The 15,408-nt window shown below is 42.5% G+C and overlaps 1 protein-coding gene, 1 long non-coding RNA gene and 1 pseudogene across 9 annotated transcripts in view; 1 reads left to right on the forward strand and 2 right to left on the reverse strand.

The window, feature by feature from the left end:
* Nucleotides 1-15,408, forward strand: part of LOC147026494 (uncharacterized) — a 65,329-nt gene that overhangs the window by 19,504 nt on the left and 30,417 nt on the right. The window contains exon 1 of one of the 7 annotated variants that reach the window (XM_085881954.1): nt 12,772-12,871. The exons of the other annotated variants lie outside the window; for them this stretch is intronic. The gene's annotated coding sequence lies outside the window, so the exon portion shown is untranslated. Of the gene's footprint in view, nt 1-12,771; nt 12,872-15,408 lie in introns of those variants that run through there. 7 annotated transcript variants of the gene reach the window in all.
* LOC147026495 (uncharacterized) lies at nt 1,023-2,025 on the reverse strand (annotated as a pseudogene).
* The window catches only part of LOC147026496 (uncharacterized), a 33,568-nt gene continuing 21,560 nt past the window's right edge, over nt 3,401-15,408 (reverse strand). The window contains exons 5-7 of one of the 2 annotated variants that reach the window (XR_015058372.1): nt 11,747-11,830; nt 6,263-6,493; nt 3,401-6,094 (exon numbers count right to left, since the gene is read on the reverse strand). This is a non-coding gene — a long non-coding RNA (uncharacterized LOC147026496). Of the gene's footprint in view, nt 6,095-6,262; nt 6,494-8,386; nt 11,831-15,408 lie in introns of those variants that run through there. The other variant, XR_015058373.1, reaches the window with a different exon arrangement.

The raw sequence follows: 15,408 nt of genomic DNA on the forward strand, positions 1-15,408 counted from the left end.
GTCTATGGAACAATTTTGATCTGAGTGGAAAATGATCAGCCCCATGGGGGGCATAAAGGACCCCCCCCCTCGCCAGGCAGCAAGGTGAAATATTGAAACTGTTGTAACTTTTGAACCAATGATCTGACCTGAATATTTGAGGTCTCAAGATTTGGGATGAGGAGTAGAAACTTTTTGGTTCACGAGTCAGTAAGTGACCACTATATTCGTTATGGGTGTGTGTCTGTCTGTCTGTCCGGAGCATAGCTCCATGGGTTTTGATCCTATCTTGATAAAATTGGGGTGCAAGGTTTTCATCATGATCTAGTTGTGCTTTCCGGGGAACGGGCAGAGCCACGCCCAAAAAGCATGTGTTTTTAGGGGGTAGCCGGTTTCAAGTTACATCTTCTCCGAGGGGGTTTCTCGAATCCGGCAGGGGTTTCGGTATTTGGTTAGCCCAATGGCACCTGCATAGCTCCACAGAGCTCGATTTTTCATTTTCGTCCCAAGGTCAAGGTCACAAGGTCACGAACTTCGAAAATGTCAAAAAAATCAATAAATTGGGCATCGAGCTCCTAGGGTTTTCAACTGTTTCGAATGAAAGTTGGTATGCAAGTATTGCTCTTTGAGTACTCCAACTTTCATCATTTACATTTTTCCCGATTCCCGCCAGTTTTCCCGTGGCGTCCCCTCGAAGGTCAAAAAATAAAAAAGGCGAACCGTGTACATTGCTCGTGAACCATCGCCGGCTCCAGACTTGTCTATTTTAGATTCATTTTGACATTATTGGTGTATATCCATTGAAAAAAACGTTATTTGAGACACTGTTCAGCAATACTTGGATGTGATCGAATACTGAAACCTTTTATTTATTATTAAATGGCAGAACAAGTGTTGGGTTGGGATGTGAAATATGTCCTGAACACTAAAACAGAATCAATTTCTACCGGTGGTGAACAACTGCTTGAGCAGTATTATGCAATCTAAAAACGACTCAAAAAATGGATATATATTTGTTGGCATTGGAAACTGTTCCAACTCACCTATTTAGCACATTTGCACTTGCACAGATGTGTGCATTTCAAGTTAGCCTTCTTGCACTTGCATGGCGAACAGACTTTCGTGCAAGTGCACTTCACATCGAGTTTGAAGACATCCTTGGCAAGGGACAGCGTCGTCAAAATGGGAACTACATTACTGTCCTTCTCCATCCATCCATGATTCCTGGGGTTCTCGACACAGGCACCAATGGCTCATGGGCTCTAGTCCAGATGCTTGCTTTGAAGACACTCCTTTTGAGATGTAGGCTCAACGTGTCAAACATAGGGGGGGGGATTATCTCCACGTCCATAGTCCTCCAGCAGAACACCCTCATTTGGACGAGGTCAATGTCTGTGTCATTGGAGTACAGCCTGCAGCCAAATTTCATCGCCGCTTCTTTCAACTTTGGTGATGTATGGAACAGAGTGCAAGCAACAGTCGCAAATTCTTCCATGAGGGATGGCACTTCATCCTTCGTCTTGCAACAGTATTGCTTATCCTTAAATTTGAATGAAGATGTGCTATCTCAGCCAGGAATGCATGGAAGAGGGCAATTGCTTTGCGCATTGTCTCTCCCAAGCTCGAGGTGATTGTGTTCAAAGAAATCATTCTGGTTGTGTTTCCTGCTTTAAATGAAATCCAGATTTCTGCAGGTGTGTTCAAGGCCATGTGGTTGAAATTACACAGAAGTATTATGACATTGTCTGTGTTCTCAGTATGAACCATACCAAGCGATGAATATTGGAGGGCATGGATGAGATGTACTCGGATGTGAGTGTCTGCTTCCTCATGATTGCATAGTCCCATATGAGGACTATTCCCAACATTGAGGACTTGATCATCTGAAGTGATATTAACATCCTTGTCATTTGGGAACTGTACTTGCACAATCTTTGTTGACAGGAATGAGAACAGTTCCTTCTTGTTATCTGTATTTTCCAAAAAATTCTGCCAGCCAGTTACCAGGACTTTGGCAGGACCAGACATGTGTCGTCAGGTACCCATTCCTCAGTTTGTTTTCCTTGTGGCCCTTTGTCATTGCATGATACTGATCTCAGACAATGCCCACTCCCGTTGATAATTTCAAGTCATGCTGGACACTTGGGCAGAATACCTTATTGAAATATTCATCGAATGACTTGTCTTGGATGGTTGTACCAGGAAGTGAGTGGACCAACACTCCACTATTGATAACAATGATCTTGTAAACGTCTGACACAACCAGCTTCCCATCTCCTGAAAGAAGATTATGGCTATAGCTTCCATAATGTATACCAATAAATCTGACTTGGTACAAGAGTTTGACCTTTCAGATGGCAATGTAGGTGGGTATGGGGAAGATTTCTTATGGAAAAACTCCTCCAGATTTCCTCCTTGGCTATCAAGCACAATAAGAACTTGTCCATACAGCTCGAATGTTGTTTGAAGTGCTGAATTTGGCTCTTAATTTCTGTCTTATTCCGGGTTTTAGGGTCATGGAACAACAAGAAGTTGCTTCGCTTGATCAACGCTGTCAGAAATACATTATTCAAGTCGAGCACATCTTTCCTAAAGTTATCGTATTGATCTTGTCCCATAGATCCCAATAAATGGACAGAGGAAGCAGCGGACTTGGGGACACACACCTTATTGTCCAACATAACCAGGTCCCCACTGCTCTCCTTAAAGGGATTCCCTCTGTTTAGAAAGTCATCCATCAGGTCCTGACATCATGCCAAAAACGGTCCTGAGATGCACAACCTTCCTCGTGTTTAGGGAGCTCTTCATTGTCATTGTCATAATGTTTTGTTTTGTTTTTGATGGATTTACGCTGATACCATCAAAATGGTGGCTTCTCGTGTCAATACACCTAGAACATAAAAGTTGCTACTCCTCATCCCAAATCTTTGGAGACCTCAAATGTTAAGGTCGGATCATTGGTTCAAAAGTTACAACAGTTTCAATATTTTACCTAGCTACCCTGGAAGGTGGGAGGGTTTCCATGCCCCCCAATGCTCTGCATGGGGGCTTGTTGTTGTCCACTTGGACCAAAATTGTTCTATAGACCCCAGCTTGCAAGGCGTTAACAAAAAGTAAACTTTTGCTTCAATTTGAAATGACTGAGAGTCTGGCCACCCCACAATTACAAGAATATGTTCAATTTTGTTAATTCTGTTCAATATTTTTCAGCTTGAAAAATATAATGTTTGTCTCTGAATTTGTGCTTCATTGTGGTAGGGCAATGGATCGAAGTTAGATCCCGGGCAACGCCGGGTACTTTTGTGGTAGGAGGGAGGGGAAGGTGTGGGGTGGGAATCTGGAGGGAGGGGAAGGGGTGGGAGGAGGGAGAGGAAGGGATGAGAGGAGGGACCCAACAAATTTGTCGATCTTTTAGGGGGAGGTGCGATCAAAATATTTGTAGAATATGTGATTGTCAGTCAATATATCTAGATAAAGTATTATCATGTTTGAGTGCCCGTTGACATGGTATGCCTCAGTGCTGGGAGCTTTCATCCTGGGAAATTGTCAACTGGTCTCTTATTGAACTGCATTCAGTTATTTTTACTTATAGTTCACTAAGAATCAAATGAGCTGAAATTGACGACACACACACATGGAAAGCAGATGGCTCAAACACGTTTTCTTATCTTTTAAAGAGTTTATTTTTGTATTGAAAAGTACAGGGAAGAAGGTCGACAAGAGCTATCATCAAAGGTATGAATCAAGTGAATCAAGAGACAGGGAGAGGGAAATGGGGACATGCAAACTTATATACAATGGTGAGAAATAAAGTATGAAACCTCACCCACTCTAGGCACTGGAGAACAAACTTTTACAAGATAAAAATGTAGGTGCGACTTTTCTTTATCTACGATGCGCAAGGTGGACACATCACTCAATGCAGCCTACTTCAGAAACCATGTGCGAAGCAACGAGAGCCAGTGACAAAGGAGTCCAAAGATGAATAAAGCTAAAACAGAGCATGATGAATTGAACTAGCCACGGGAGCACCAGCGACGATCAACCCCTCAACAAGCCCTCATGGTCCTCTTTGTCCATTCCAGACAAGGCCTCCTGGTCTGCCATCAGTCTTTTTCCTCCTCCACACACTTCTTTTCACTCTGTGCATGTTGAGTTCTCCTGTCTCTCCATTATTTCTGAGGCCATTCTTCCTCCTACTCCAAGTGAGGTGGCTCTTTCCCCTCTACAAAAATACGTTGATCCCAGATTGGGTCAATCCCAAACTTCTTCAAAGAAAACCACAAGAATGTTCTGCATCACAAGCTCTTCTGTGAACAGCTTTAATCATCCTCTTATTCTTCCTGGGTGGAGTCCTCTTCCTCTTCTTGGACATAGAAAAGTTACACCCAGAGAAGAACTATGTAACTATTTTTAAGCTGTGAAGCTACTTCAATGTTTGGCTATGTCCTTCCTCCCATCCATCCAGAAAAAAATATAAAGAAGACCCTTTCGAACCCACCATTTTTTTACTATAAAGGGTTCCAAAGTGTAATTCTAATGGGTTCTAAAGGGTAATTCTAAAGGCTATTTCTACAGAGTTCTAAAGGGTAATTGTAATGGGTTCTAAAGGGTAATTCTGAAGGGTAATTCTAATGGGTTCTCAAGGGTAATTCCGCATCAATGGTGGTAAACTTCCAAAAAAAACGTATTTTTTTTTGGCAGGCCATAAAATCTTTATTTTATTAAATTGAATTGTATACTTCAACACTGTAGAACACACATTGCCTTCTTGGCACTTTCAAAACTCTGTTTAGCAGTACTTGGACAAAATATTATGACATTTTACATCATCTCAACCATTCAAATTTACCGCTCATGGACCCTGCCAATGTCCTCTTTTTTTTTTCTCTCTCTCAAGACTGTGTGGGGTAAGGTGTTCTATGGACTCTCGTTAATGGAATTGTATGACCAGTGCCAGAACCTGTACATGATTTGCATGAAACTTCTGATTGGTAAAATTATTTTCAAACTATTCCCCTTGCAGTTAGATATATTTTCCAGGGATGAATCCAAACTCATATGGTGTGTTGGTGATTAATGGAGATGCTACATAGCTTCTTCACCAAGGCTGACTGCAGCAGAGCCAAGACCTCTGAATAGCATATTCTGTTTTGGAAACAGCCAGAAGTGGCATCGTGGGGATCTGGTAAATACGGTAGGTGTTGCAAGAGTTCAGCAAACGCATATTCAGAATGGCGTCAATTACAACCTCCGTGGTCAAGCATTGGTGTTGTGCAGGAGTCAGGTGGTATTTTTTTCTTTTTCTTTTATATAACCTATGGTCACATTTCAAATTCCTTAATATAGATATGATGGTGTTTCAAGTCAGTAAATAATGCCAACATAGGTTACAGGATTTTTTAGTGTGCTTACTTATTGAACCACCTAAACAATTACACTTTAAAAATATCTTTCCATACAATGCTTGCTTAAGTCGCTATTTTAGCTCATAGTTCCATGCTAATAGTTAATTTAACACAAAAACTAAACTTACAGTCAAAAATAATTCAGCCAAATGTTCTTAAATTTGACTGACTTACGAGGAATTTCTTTGGCATGAAGGACCAAAGTTTATTCACAATTTATTTATTGCTTTTTGCTTGATAAAGTCAAAGCAAAGTTTTATCTCCAGTCACTTAGTAGTTAGTAATCAATGCTCTCTTTCTCTGCAATGGGTTGTATTATTTTTCCATACAACATCGAGGTTCATCGAAGAGCAAGATGGCAGAGGGTAAAAGGAGAAGAACTGAAAGTGAACAGTGGGCCATATTTGGAATTAACAAGCAAGGGATTGAATGAACAGGAAAGAGGATACAGAGGAGAGTAAGTAACAGTAACATGCAAGAAGGAGAGTTGGGTTAGGTAGAGGGTTAATGGGGGTAAAATATTGTGTTTTTGGATGAGAGATGACATAAGATGGTGATTCACAACCTGATAGAAGCCTTGGAGGGAAATGTAGGATTTAATAACCTCAGAAAGATGGTTCCATACATATGATAAAAGAGGAACAAAAGAGGTGTGCTCTGAGCCTGGGTTTTGGGAGTTTAACTGGGATGGTGTGATGCAGAATCTCCTGAAATGACATATATAGTTAATCTGATTTCAAAAGGAACATTTTGAAAACTAGAGAGTTCATAGAACATGATACCCCATGCAGTGTTCCGGTATATAAAGTACTGTACTTCATTTTTATTGAAAAAATGATTTTAAAGATCATTGAAAAATATTTTTAAAATCTCACCCGTGTCCGAAGGAAGCGGTGCAGCTGAGCATTTCCTTCTCATGATGTTAGGCAGTGAGAGCTCCATCCATCCAATGGTACCATACTTTGTGCAGAGCATTGGTGCTGCCTAAGCAGTCTCCTGGGCTATTGGGCATAATCCGAGATGGGTCGCCACTCCGACACAGGATAACAGCAAGCTGGTACTCATTTCGCCGACCTCATAAGGATGACATGTTGAGTCAACTCCACCTGGTATTCATTCAACAGCCAAGCAGGATTTGAACTCAGGACCCTAGGATCCCAAGCCCACCAAGCTAACAGAGCTCCTCACTGTGTCAATTCAGCATCTGATCTGCTTAAAACAATTTTTTATGGACGGATGGATGCACATACCAAATATTGAAGCTGCTATACCACTTAAAAACCCAGAAATTCATTGCGTTTGAAGTAGTATAGAAGCAGTCCCAAATGCCACCCTTATACATCATCCAATTTAACCTTTATTTAAATTCAAGTACTGCAAAACTGGAGATTCTTGGAAGTATTTTGAAGGCGATTTGTGTTCTACAGCGTTCAACTTTATAATTAATTTGAATTTTAAAAAGATTGTAAAAGTCATATAAATAACTCAACTGTGGAATTTACCACCATTTTCTACCACATCTATTACGTCACACGATCGAACAGTTAACACTTTACATTAGTTATTCGTGCCTATTTATTTGTGTCCATTATGACATCATTATAAACAGTAAGTTTCCTGTTTGAATGATTTTCAATTTTGTTTGACTGCCAGGGCAGGCAGGCAGAGCAAAAATATTATCTCACTCCTCTCTGCACATGTGCGGTCAGGACAAACTCAAAGGCAAAGTACATTAAAACTAAAGACTTGCCTTCCTGTTCATGTTCCGATTCATGTTCAAAATATTACATTCCATTTATATAAGTTGTTCGGATGGACGGATATGAACCAATTGCTTAACCCAGCTTTTTGCTTTGCTTGACCGGGGTCGTAACTATACCTATGCAGACATCCATCTATGCAAATAAATGTCAATGTGTGTGTGTGTATGTCAGTGTGTCAGCATGTCTCCTCCATAACTCCAAAACCATACAATCGAGCAGCCTGAAACTTTGCATGCAAACTCAGAACTCCAAGGAAGTGCAAGAGTGAAAATTGGGTGTTTCTGCTAATTGTAACACCCCTTTTGAAGATAATTAGTGGCCTTATTTAATTATATCCTTTATCAGGTGCATTTTCGGCCACCATACTCTTTGGGGTCTCAAGGCGTATCCGAGGTTACCTCACTGGGGTTTGAAGCTGCCATGTTTTTTGGCCTGCTCAACCATGCCTTGATTTGGAACAGGCCACAATGGTTTCTTAATGAATAAGTTTTTTTTTACTCTCCTCTGTCCTCACTCATATTATCGAATGCCTGTTCATCATAGTTACAAATCTCTGGGTACATTGCAATGCTTATAAACGCCTGGAGACACCAGCGTTTATGGCTTTATCTCATTTACGCACATACCATACCCTCGAGAATCTCTTAAACAAAGCTGAATTACAAAATTTAAGCTCCTGAATTTAACTTAGCAACAGCTCCAACTGCAAAAAAGAAAAAGTGTTTATTTGTGCAATTCGAACATGTTTGATATTGTGAGTGTCTCCGGGAGGTGTGTGTGTGTTTAATATGATGGTTTGGTGATTGCTAATCGCATGTCATGCGAGCCGTTCCTTATCAACCATTACGTTGGCATGCTTAAGCCACTTGGTGAGCACTCTACAATGTTCGCACTGTCACTGTAAACAGTATAATCGATCGATTTGAACAATGTTCAGAGGTCACCCATTCCACAGTCACTTCAGCAGAGTTAAATACAAATAAATATAAAAGATGAAACATTTCGTTAACACCACGGCAGGATAGCCAAGAGGTACACACACTCGCTTGAAGCTGTCTAGCCTGGGTTCAAATCCCGACCAAGCCATAAACTGTCGTCCTGGTGTTTCATAACCAGGGTGATTCATCAATGTGTGTGCCGTTAAACTGGATGTCACATCTGCCAGAATCCACACCCTCTCCTCACCCTTGCCCCCCTTCCCACCCCACCTCCCTTCCCCACCCCCCCCTTTCTCCCTCTCTCTGTCTCTGAACGTATCTGGCTGGTGGTTATGCCTAGATGGTGGTTATCTCCACACGTATTCGGCTGGTGGTTATCGCTGCACGTATCCGAATGGTGGTTATCTCTACACGTATCTGGACAGTGGTTATGTCCGGATGGTGGTCATCTCCATACATCTCTGGACAGTGGTTATTTCCCGATTGACCCTCCCCCAACACTGCATTGCCTTTCCCTCCCATCACCCTCCCCTCACGCTGCCTTTCCCTCTCTATCCTCCCCTCACACTTCTTTCCCCTCCCTTCACGCTGTCTTCCCTTACACCACACCTCCTCACTTCCACACCCCTCCCCGCTCCCCCATGCACCTCGCTCCCCCATGCTCCTCACTCAGTATACCTGTCATCCAGATTGGTGGTTATGTCCAGACGGATCCCCTCCTCACGCTGCCTTCCCTTGACGTATCTGGACAGTGGTTATGCCCATATGGTGGTTATCTACACACGTATCCAGATGGTGGTTATCTCCTTACGTGTCTGGATGGTGGTTATGTCCGGATGGTGGTTATGTCCGGACGGCCCATCCCCTCATGCTGTCTTACCTTACCCTCCCCTCATGCTGCCTTCCCTTGCCCTCCCCTCATGCTGCCTTCCCTTCCTCCTCCCATAACGCTGCCTTCCCTTGCTCTCCTCGTTCACTGCCTTTGCTTGCCATCCCCTCACACTGCCTTCCTTTGCCCTCCCCTCACACTGCCAACCCTTCCCCCACCCTCCTCGCTCCTCTCTCCTTCCTCACTCCCCTACCCCTCCTCACTATTCCACCTTCCTTGCTCCCCCACCCTTCTTTGGTCTCCCTCCCTCCTCTCTCCTTTCTCCCTCCTCTCTCCTTCCCATCCTTCTTACTCCCCCCCTTCCTTAATATTCCTTTCAGCAAAGCGACAGATTGTATTTGCTAGTATAAAAATAAATAGGAGACTATTGTTTTATTGGACTGGCAAGATGGCACACAATGCACACTGGCCTGTAAGCTGTATCATAGGTGTCGAATTTTTGTTCCTCATGGATAAGCGATCACACCTGCAAAGTTTCACCTTGATCTGTTTAGCTGTTTTGGGGAAGAAGATGTTTGAAGGCCTTTATGTTAATAAAAAGAAAATATGTCTGTCGAACCATGTTACCAATGATATCATCAATTTTTCCCCGCATCCAATTTAGCCCGAGATGTCCCTCAAAAATTTTCATATTGATCGGATAAAGTGTTTGACGTATGCAATAATAACGTTATAACAAAGCCACCTGTGACCATCCAAAAAAAAAAATCACACTTGTTTCCCAGGGGAGTACTTGACATGTGCCAAGTTGCAATTTTTCCATGGAGTGATTTTGGAGATAGAGGTGCAACGTTTTTCCTTTTCTCCAACATGGCGGCACACCACATGACCTCTGATGTCAGAATTATAATGAAAACATTCTACATGAGTAGTCGCACATATGGTGAAAATTTTGTGTCAATCGGATAAGCAGTTGCAGAGAAAACATCAAAAATTAGTTTGGGCGGATATACGGCCAACCCTAAAATATTGTTGGGGTTCTGTTAAACTGCCACTTCTCCGAGTCAATGGTACCCAACATACAGCGATACTAAGACAGTTATCCCATTAGTATTCATTTAGTTAGCCCTCTCCATATGTCTAGTGGGTAAATCGGACAAGGTGCATTGCGTAGCGCTTTTAGTTAGGTCTTCAGTCCTTTATTCGTTCACTTATTTCATCTCTTTATTTCATACACAAACCTCGCAAGCACGCTTGCAGATTAGTAATGCTACCAGGAGCGTCAAGAAGACAGCAGCAGCTTATTTACACGCACGTGCCAAGTTCCTGCTCAAACATCGTGCCATTACCCAACTGACGCCTCACCTCAGAACTTTACCATGCTCACCACGACAGCACAACGCTCACCATAATCACTCCAAACGCCTTCTAAAAATCCCTACAATAACCTACGCCCGACCTCTACACCACAAAGGCACAACCATAGCCAACCACCTCAGTCTCATCACGACAAATGCTTCAACCACTCCCAATGCTTCTTTGCCTTCACCACAAATGCTACAGTACTTCCTCTACCTCAAAATGTGCTACAATGCCTCAACCACCTTGCCACAACTCACCGTTACAATGACACAGCTGTCCCCATCCAAAATCACCTACTTTCACCACTCCAAACACCACAACCATGACGTCTCAACCACCACCACATTTTGGGACCAGTGGGAACATGGAGATGCGCTCATGGACGGGGGAGCATGATAGGATACCCTGCCCCATGTTATTCTCGGAGCTCCATTGCATGGCAAAGTGCGAGGTAAATGGGGCCATTTCCAGTAGAAAAGCCTCGCTTGGGCAGGGCCAACACAGTGGTTCGATAAATTGCTTTATTATAAATGTACCCAGCTCGTTTTCTTCCTTTTCTTCATTGGTCTAACATGGTCTGCACATTAGCCTAGTTGGGAAGTTATACCCCAAGAATCTGCTTATTAGCCAGTGTGTACTTGGAAGCTCTGCTCAGCTGCAACTGATATGGTAAGTTTAACACAAGTATGCATCGAGGGCGTAATTCCTCGATAAGGAGACTGCGTGCATAACCATTAAACGGTATTCAGACAGAAGACACTGGATCACGTGGTTAAATTGTTGGCGTTCGCAGTCAATGAGCGGCCTGCCATGACACAGACTTATCCGTGTGCGATGGCTTCGATTCCTAGTGAGTCCGGGGAGAACCGGTGATACCATCCTCAGAGTACCCCCACGACCCTGGGTCTGCAACAATATAATGCCTCCGGCGACTTCATCAGAGGAAGCATAAATACTCATTTGGCTATGTTAATGACCACCAGGTAGGGGGTAAACTGTTCCCATCCCTCTTCTGGTATGCTCTACATATGATTCCCATCCACATTTGAATAGACTTAATTATATTAGGGCAGCTAGGATGGGTATTGAAGTGACACCTTTGAAAAGACAGCACCATCTTAAAATGTCCCAAAACTACAATAAAACAAAACATGAACATGCATTTTTTTTCCAATAGATGACAAGGTAGCATGTACTTTGTAAAAGCATGTAGCATGTACAGAAACTCATTTGTCATCAACATGGTCTCTAGTCAAACGAAAAATACGACTGATATTCAATGTGGAATGGTTCATTTTGTCTGTCCGACATTCACATTGCCATCACATTGGGTCTTCCCAAGTCCATTCCAGGTAGTCTGTGTGTGTATTGTATACTGTATATACAGGTATTGGACAAAAAAAAATGGAAACACCAATGCAAAGTCACTTAAAGGGTGTTGGAATATTCCATGCGGCCAGTATGCACTATGGCATAGAGTCCACCAGCTTTGGGAATTCTGCAGGAGGGATGTGGCACCATTCTTCCAGGAGAAAGTCAATCAACTCACACCTGTTTGATGGAGGTAGAAAACACTGTCTCAGGCATCATTCCAGAATATCTCATAAATGCTCGATTGGGTTCATATTTGGTAACAGAAGGCCATCACATATGGATAACATCAGTGTCATGCTCATCAAACCATTGGGCGACCACACGTACTCTGTGGATGGGGGCATTGGGGGTCTGTCTCCTCTTGCAGCCATGCTGGCTATAATTACAGGCAACCAGGCCTGTGCAGCATTTTTTTATACATCAACCTAAGCATGCTGGGATGTTGTTTTCTTAATTAACACATGGGCCACGTCGTGTAGAAGCCATTGCTTGGTGCTCCTCATTTACCCGGGTGTTTTCATTTTTTTTGTCTACGCCATAATGTGTGTGTGTGTGTGTATGTGTGTACACATATATACATATACATATATATGAGGGTGTGTCTAATGACAACATGAAAAATTTAAGTTTGATATTTTATATCGGCCAGGTAAAATTTGTGTGCCACTTTATACAAAAACACCATATCCAGAATTAAAACTTGATAGCACAACATTTACTACTTTCTCAACGAGACCAAAGGTATACACAGTTGCGCTCAAAGCCAGTCACTGCTGTGTTTACTGGCATTGTGGCCAGTGGCCACCCATAATATTTTTTTGGTGACACACCAAAGCAAAATAGATAAAACATAAATATTATTAATTTTAAGTTTTGTATTTGAGTTACCCTCTCCAAAGACAGCCCTGCACAATGCACAGCACATCTGGCCTGCGAAGCCTGACAGTTGAAAGCAGCACCACACATTCGACCGACAGCTCACAATAAATTGCAACACAATTTTATATCGCAGGGCATTGGCTGCAGCATACAGCTTTGTATTATTTATCTCGACTGCCTGTTGATGTAATCTTTGTGATGCTTATTCCATTCAATGTTTGGCTGTTTGCAGGTGAAATGGCGAAGTTAACTAGGAAAAAGACTGAGATTTGGTTGATTGGTGGCACAGAAGATCACTTCATTTGTGCTAAGCTACCTTCACGAGGAGAGGTGCTCAAGGTGCTGTTTGATTTTCATATACAGAAAGAACATAGTCTAAATGACAGTGTGAAGGAAACGGTCACAATGATCCTACAAATTTGGGAACGAGCACGGATACCAACGAGGGCTAAGAATCATCTCTGGGATCAGCTACGACGTCTTCACAAGGAATGGCAGGGCCTGAAAAAAATATCACAAGGAAGTCAGCGACAGAAGAGGGAAAGCATGATGCTTTCAGGGATTCTTAGGACAATGTCTTTGATATTGCACATGAACAGGCCATGACGATGATCAAGATAGAATAGAAGAGGATCGGCAGTTTTTGAAGGCTCAGCGTGAAAAAGGACGACATGGTTCGATTGCAGGAATTGACGTGAAACTCGCAAAGCAAGAAGAGAGAGCACTGGCGAGATCAGCAGCAGTTGCAGTGCGTGAGGAACAACATCATGCAAGCTCAGCAGCAGTGACAGATGTTGTAGTGCTTGATTCATCATCTGAGGAAACAGCATTATCTGCAGATAGCTCAGAAGAAGAACCAAAGAACCTTCAACATCTTCTGGATCACGGCGGCGGAAAAGGGGAAAAATCTCTGTAGTTACACGTGAAGTTGCAGCAGCGCTAGATCGCACCAAAACTAGCAGCAGGAATGCTACTTATATTTTTTCTGCCATGGCTACGTCCGATCAGTTTACAACACCAGTTAGTGAAACTGAAGATCAGTCCTTCAGTCCAATGAGCAAGAAAAGTTCAACGTGCAGCTCTAGCAGTCGAGATTCGTGAATCTTTTCATCCACTCGTTCCACTAACATTTCACTGGGATGGCAAGATAATGCCCAATTACACAGGAACTGAACAAATGTCTGTGGATCGACTTCCTATTATGGTGTCTGGCAAGGAGGTAACCAAGCTTCTTGCCATCCCCAAGCTATATTCCGGCACTGCTGCCATTGTGGCAGAGGCCTGTATGGCTGAGATAAGGAGCTGGGAATTGGAGAACAGAATTGTGGCCTTATGTTTCGACACAACAGCAAGTAATACAGGTATAAAGGGCGGCGTTTGCAAAAAACTCAAAACAGAGTTAGGAAAGGATCTTCTGAACCTTGCCTGTCGACATCACATGTCTGAAATTGTTTTGGAAAAGGATTTTTTCACTGTATGATGTTTTTAGGTCTCCAAAAATCGAAATCTTCAGTCATTTCTGTGATTTCTGGCCAAACATTGATCAATCAAAGTATCGCACAGCTTTGGATGATGTAGATGCATCAGAGCATGTAGATGATATTCGAGAAAGTATCATCACCTTTGCCATGCAGCAACTGAATACTAAACACGCCAGAGATGACTATGAAGAGCTCTTGCAGATAACAGTCATCTTCCTAGGAGCTACTCCACCAAAGGGAATTAGGTTCAGATAACCAGGGGCAGTTCACCGTGCGCGTTGGATGGCACGTGCCATTTATGCCATCAATATGTGGCTTTTCAGAGATCAATTCCACATCCAACAGCGCCAGAGCACAACGAGGGCATCTGTACAATCCCACTCTCGCATGGTGTGGAAGCACTTACTTCGAGTGTCACTTTTTGTGACCACTACCTATGTTAAATACTGGTTCACCTGTCCATCAGCCGGCGAAGCCCCAAGGAATGATCTTCAATTATTGAAGGCACTGCATGGCTACCCAGACAAGGAAGTCTCAAATGCTGCTTTGACTGCATTTTCCAGACACCTGTGGTATTTGTCGGAGACCTTGATTGGCCTCAGCCTTATCTGTGACTCTGTCACTGTCGATGAAAAGCGCTGCATGGTCCACAACATGCACAATAACCAGGGATCTGATGAACCCCCAAAAAGGCTTCCTCCCATAAAAGATCCATCTATTATGGCACTACCCGACTTCGTTACCACTTCCAACATCAAGCTGCTCCAGATCCTGGGACTTGAAGAAGACCCACAACAATGGGAGGCAAACAAATCATACAATGAGGCAACAAATATCATTTCTGCCCTACGAGTGACAAATGATTTGGCAGAGAGAGGAGTTGCTCTTATACAGTCCTTCAATGAAGCCCTGGTCCGCAATGAGGAAGAAAAACAATTTGTACTACAAATGGTCGAGTACCACAGAAACAAATTCCTGAAATCAGTGAAGGCCACTGAAGTGAAGTGATAACTTTGATCAGTGATTGTTTTTTATTTGTTTTTATATCATTTTGTACAGTGACTGTTCCCTTTGTTTGTTTTATATCATTGTTTGGATGTTTTATCATTGAAATAAAATAAGCTACAATATCGCGCATTTTGCTATATGTAGTAAATCTTTCAAGGCTTTGAGCAAGTTCTAAATATACTCTGATTTTCGTATAAATTGGCATATATCATTTTTTTCTCAAGTGGCACACAATGGCAACCTGGCCAGTATTAATATCAAAACTTCAAAATTTAGACACACCCTAATATATATATATATATATATATATATATATATATATATATATATATATATATATATTACAGTACAGTGCCTATAGAAAGTGTACACCCCCTTTTGTTGCCT

This window comes from Eptatretus burgeri, chromosome 5, assembly GCF_056783735.1.
Source record: "Eptatretus burgeri isolate ZD-2024b chromosome 5, Ebu_testis_v1, whole genome shotgun sequence".
NCBI lineage: Eukaryota > Metazoa > Chordata > Myxini > Myxiniformes > Myxinidae > Eptatretus > Eptatretus burgeri.